General features: G+C 46.7%; 1 non-coding gene across 1 annotated transcript; it reads right to left on the bottom strand.

Moving 5' to 3' along the window:
• Positions 1–4,547: 4,547 nt before the first annotated feature.
• LOC146830554 (U6 spliceosomal RNA) lies at positions 4,548–4,654 on the bottom strand. Its single transcript, XR_014961630.1, has one exon. It is a non-coding gene; the product is annotated as a U6 spliceosomal RNA (small nuclear RNA).
• Positions 4,655–5,753: the final 1,099 nt, after the last annotated feature.

Consider the following 5,753-nt stretch of genomic DNA (forward strand, 5'->3'; position numbering starts at 1 on the left):
AGGAGGATTGTGACTCGTCTTTGCATTTATATTCCAAGTCTGAATACCTTAGCCTGGCTATTTCAATTATTGGTGTTCCTGCTCTGGCAGTTTATAATGCCAAATCTATTGGGAAAATGGCCTGCTGGATGGTGAAATCCATTAATCATACTTCTACAGTCCTGTCGGACATGCTATTAGACGCCCAGGGTGAACGTAGAGCTATCTTGCAAAATCGAGCGGCCATTGATTATCTTTTGCTTAAACATGGACACGATTGTTCTGATTTTGAGGGTCTTTGTTGTTTTAACTTGTCTGATCATACACAATCCATTCGCGCTCATATTGACAAGTTACATGACTTGACGGAAGAAGTTAGAAAACACATTGACCAGGGCTGGTTTGACTGGCTCTTTAATTGGTTACCTGATTTGCATATGTTACGTCAAATATTAGGAGGTATTCTGATTACTATCGCTGTTTTGATTTCTATCTGTTGCTTTATTCAGTGTATTCCTTCACTACTTCAATTCTGCACACTTGGTACTAGACATAGATCAGTTAGTTTTGTTTCATATTATTCTTCCACCGATGTTAGTTCTGTTTAATGAATGTATAATAGACTGAAGTCAAGGGTGAAATGTACTGCTCGATTTTCCCGGCCTTTTTGTGTTAAAGGGTGACTAGTGTGACTTCAGTCTCTTACCATCCAAGTCTAAGGGTTAGAGTAGTGAATGGAGCCTATTTACTAGGCACTTCGACATGATCCTGTGTTCTTCCCCATAGATCAGGGCTTGCACACATATCCTAGGGGATAGATTCGTTAGTATTAGGGATAACCTGTCCTGTAGTGAGGGTATTTCATGGAGCCGTGCTGAATTCAGGCCTGGTAGGCCTCAAACGGGAGAGACTCCATCTTTCTTTCTGCTCCGGCAGCTTGGGATTCTTCTAGGTCAAGAGTTATGTTTTAGTTATGAGGTGTTATTCGCTTGGAGAGAACCGGTTCAGGCCGGCCCTTATCGAAGGATTGTATTTTTCTTCATGCCGAAGACACTACATCAGGCCGGCCGGCTGGGAACGTGTCCTTGGTACGGGGAGGTACAAGAATTTGGTGGGCGGCAGGTTACGGGCCGGAATTTTCCATGAGGAAATGCACCTCTATATTAGTGAAAGTCTGAGGCAGATACTGGCACTTACTTCAGTCCGTAGGCGGCATCTAGCCGTTAGCAGTAAAGCTACTACTTATTCCAGGGAAGACAGATGACAAACTTGAAGGCGGAGAAAAACCGAGAGACAGATACTCTTCTAGCAGAATAGCCAGAGAGGAGAGAGTAGCCGATGAGGAAGAGGTCCCAGTGACTCGGAGAAGGGAGAAGGGAACAGATCCGTGACTGCGGAGGTGTGATTTCTAGGCGAGCCAAGGCACAGACGAGAAGGGAACCTAGATGACCATTGAGTGCAGGCTACACACGACTAAGGTGATGTCGACCCCTTTCTTATTAGAGTGTACAACCTAATCTTTCACTTTTCTTTGCAGGTTATGTGTTACATAGTAATGTTATGTGATTGCGTATGTAATGAGTAATAAAGTACCCAGTTTGTAGTGAATCAACATGTGCTGCGTGTTCTTGTATAAGAGGGTAGCCTATTCTTCTAGTCAGCTGTGACTTGACATGAACAGATGTTAACCCTGATCAGGTAAGTGGTAACTGAATAAGGGAGAGAGGAGCCCCTCGAACCAGAGAACAGGTTGTGCTCAAACTGGCAGTTCTTGTGTGATCTGATAAATAGTTGTATGTTATGGTAATCATAGGATGAACTTGTGCTGAGGCTGCCGTCTGGGTAGGAAGTCCTGGGTCCGTTTGGGACCGCGAGGCTGAGGCTGCCGTCTGGGTAGGAAGTCCTGGGTCCGTTTGGGACCGCGAGGCTGAGGCTGCCGTCTGGGTAGGAAGTCCTGGGTCCGTTTGGGACCGCGAGGCTGAGGCTGCCGTCTGGGTAGGAAGTCCTGGGTCCGTTTGGGACCGCGAGGCTGAGGCTGCCGTCTGGGTAGGAAGTCCTGGGTCCGTTTGGGACCGCGAGGCTGAGGCTGCCGTCTGGGTAGGAAGTCCTGGGTCCGTCTGGGATCGCGAGGCCGCCACTTGTATTATAAGAGGTCTTGATATATATATATATATATATATATATATAGTAGGAATTTCCTGTCCTTAGGTGGTATATACACGTGGTTACTTGTTGTGAATAGGCCCTAGGGAGGGGGGTAACGTTCTGGCTGGGTTAGAGAGGCTCTGCTGAGCGGGTTCTATCTGATCCGAAGACCCAAGCAGAACACCCACCCAATGAACTCTTCTCGCCATAATGATCTCATTTACAAGCGAGTGGCATACCCAGTCAGGAGCATTAACATTCGACGCAATCCAATGTGCACATTTGTCCATTAAATGGATGGTAGGCTCTCTTTGGTTAGCTTCTAACGGAGGTACTTGTGCCAAGACCAGCACCAGGGGAGCTGCTGAAGGAGATAGGTGGAACGTTGATTGCGTTTGAGCTGTATTCTTCGTTGTGGGTATCAGTTTAGATGTTTTCAGCTGGTCTGGTGCACAGGGGCCGTCTGCTCTGTGTTTAGAAGCATTAGAATACTCTAAGCTCCTCGTAGTTTCCGTGTGCTCTAGAGATGGAGCTGTTGTAGCCAGGGGTTGGGCTGGCTGTACCCTTAACGTAGGAGAGTTTCCTATTAAAGTTGGCTGAGAACAATATGAGGGACCATCGGATGTGTGGTTACCCCGAGCCTGTACAGAGAAATTGTCAAATTGGGTCTCCAACTTGGTGATCCTTGCTTCAATACTAGCCAATTTATCAATTATCGGGTCTATAATGGAATCCAATTTCTTTAGTAGATCGTCCCATATTGAGGCCTTATTAATGACGTGAGGGACAGCAAGATTAGATGTTACAAGGGTTGCTTTAGACTGAGGAAGCTTTTTAGTAGATTTTTTTAAGGGTACTTTCTTTTTCGTGGCACAAGCCGTTTTAGCGGCCATAGGATTATGAACGGCCAACGTGTTCCTAGTTCTGGTCTCTCTCGGCTTAGGTGGAGATGTTATGGCCTCGATAGAAGATGATGGGCTTGGTTGGAGTTAGTTTCTCCAATACTTGGGGTCAGTTGTGTTATAGAGCCTTCGATTCCAAATAAATCTCGTGGGATGCCTGGGGAGGCTTGATTGGTTATTTGAGGAGTTAAAGGGGCAGGCAAACCCTGGCATCTCAATGGTGCACAACCAGGTTCCAACGACAATCTCCTTTCAGTTAATTCAATTTCATGTGCTAGTAAGTTCGTGGCCCTAATCAGGAATGAATCCAATGTGGCACCAGCACCAACTGGTGTTTTTACCTTAGAGCTTTTCCCTTTCGCCATATCACACACCAATTATACACTTTCACACTAGTTACCTTCTATTAGCATGTATCTCAGAGGGGGGGCCCGACCCGGCCTCCTCCGGCCCCTGACGGCCTAAGACGGCCCCGCCCTTGTCCCGGGCTTCTCCCGGCGCCACCCGCGCGCGTCCCGCAACGCGGAGGCAGCCTCTCGTTTGTCTGCGCCTCCGGGCGCGACGGCGGGTGGAAGTGTCCCAGTGCCGCTCTGCAACCTGGGAACTGAAGTCTCTACGCTGCGGCCGTGGATGTCAGGGCGGCGGCAGGGAGACAAGCAGCGTTGGTGGTCCTGGTGCAGCAAGCGGAACCCCAGGTACGTTCTGGCTCTCTGCCTGTCAAAATGAATGCGTGTGCAAGGTGCCCCCGCTCCACCGAGGGAGCCTCTCGTTTTTCTGCGCCTCCGGGCGCGACGGCGGGCGGAAGTGTCCCAGTGCCACTCTGCAACCTGGGAACTGAAGTCTCTACGCTGCGGCCGTGGATGTCAGGACGGCGGCAGGGAGACAAGCAGCGTTGATGGTCCTGGTGCAGCAAGCGGAACCCCAGGTACGTTCTGGCTCTCTGCCTGTCAAAATGAATGCGTGTGCAAGGTGCCCCCGCTCCACCGAGGGAGCCTCTCGTTTTTCTGCGCCTCCTGGCGCGACGGCGGGCGGAAGTGTCCCAGTGCCGCTCTGCAATATTGTTTCTATATTTGTTAACTCTCAGTACAGATGTGGTAGCATTGTAGTGTATTATATCAAATGCAAGACGTCTTTGTAGAGCACACATCTTGAATTCACGTATTTGAAAACGCTCTCTTATGTGTTAATGAAAAAAGCCGACTAGGATAATGACACTCAGGGCCGGACTGACTACCGGGCGTTTTGGAATGCTGCTGAGCTGGGGGCTGATTTCATTGATGGGGCCCTGCGTGTACTGAACGAAATTCGTTTTGCTTTAATTATTTCGAAGTACACGCAGGTCTCCATGAACGAAATCAGCCCCCACTGCAGTGAAATCAGCCCGGCAGAATGTCGAAATTATGTTAGTCTTACAGTAACACGTCGATATCAATATCATTAAATTCAAATTGGAAAAATGTAAATAAATTAAAGTAAAAAACAAATAAGAATGTGTACTGGGTTTCGATTGTAGATAAAAGACAAAATATGGAACGCTTCACGAATTTGCGTGTCATCCTTGCGCAGGGGCCATGCTAATCTTCTCTGTATCGTTCCAATTTTAGTATATGTGCTGCCGAAGCGAGCACAAATTAATGGAGGAGCAAGCTCGTATATAAAGGCTGAATATCAGATAATTTCAAAGGTAGAGTGCTTTGAGAAAATGAGAATTTGTAGTTTAAACACTTCGTGTGGTCCACTTTTCACAAAAAAAGTGCTTTTGTTTCAGGCACAAAAAAACGTGCTGTAGGAAATGTTTGCTGTTACAATATATCAAAATCGAAGAGCATCATGGATTATGCAAATCAGGCGTATGAGGTCATCACCCGTGCTGGACGTTCTTTGGCTGCATACATTTAATAGACACAGAGAAAGGACTAGTACCAGCGTGAAGTGTTTGTAAAATAGGGGCAGCTAGTAAATAGACGTGTTCTGGCTGAGCCAACCATAACCAAAACAACTAGAACTGTTTTGTTCGTTTTTTCACCGTTATTCTTGCTTCGACGTGATCAGGTTCGCATTTTTGTGTATTGGGAGCATCGCTTAGAAGTCTAACATTTGCCACATACATGGTTATGTATGTTGCCCGTTTGTTGCCCGACATTCCCCTGACGCTGTCCTGCACGTTGCACCGCAGATCCGACGCGTTTGTTCTGACCTCTCATTGTCTTCTGCACGTTATTGGTTTAGTTCCCACGAGATCCTTAAACTATCGCATCCAAAATATAGACTAGCCCATAACTTTAAATGTTGTGTCTTCTAGCGTGCAGACATAAGGCAGAACTCTCAAATTGCCCAGGTCTGGCTGAATACATTTACCATTCTTGTTCTTTTCTTTTCATTCTGATGCCTGTAGTCCTAAATGCACAGCGGGGCAAATATACTGAAGTGCTGAAATGCATGAGCTATTCATGCACATACCTGGGAAAATGTATGGCTTTGCATATATGTTAGCTAGCATTTATATAGCTGCTACAGTGACATATTAGATCTCAAAGTTGTAATGACAACTGACACCATCAAGATGCAGGAAGACCTTTTTGAAATATTATTTTTATTTGGTTATAGACGACCTCGAACAATTTACACAGAATGGAGTCATTCTCAAAGTACAGTGCCCTTACCTCGGTATACAATGAACTCGATCAACATCACATCACTGGGCAGCCATACAGACTCCTCCTTAAA

Source organism: Triturus cristatus, chromosome 5_1 (genome assembly GCF_964204655.1).
Source record: "Triturus cristatus chromosome 5_1, aTriCri1.1, whole genome shotgun sequence".
Classification (NCBI taxonomy): domain Eukaryota; kingdom Metazoa; phylum Chordata; class Amphibia; order Caudata; family Salamandridae; genus Triturus; species Triturus cristatus.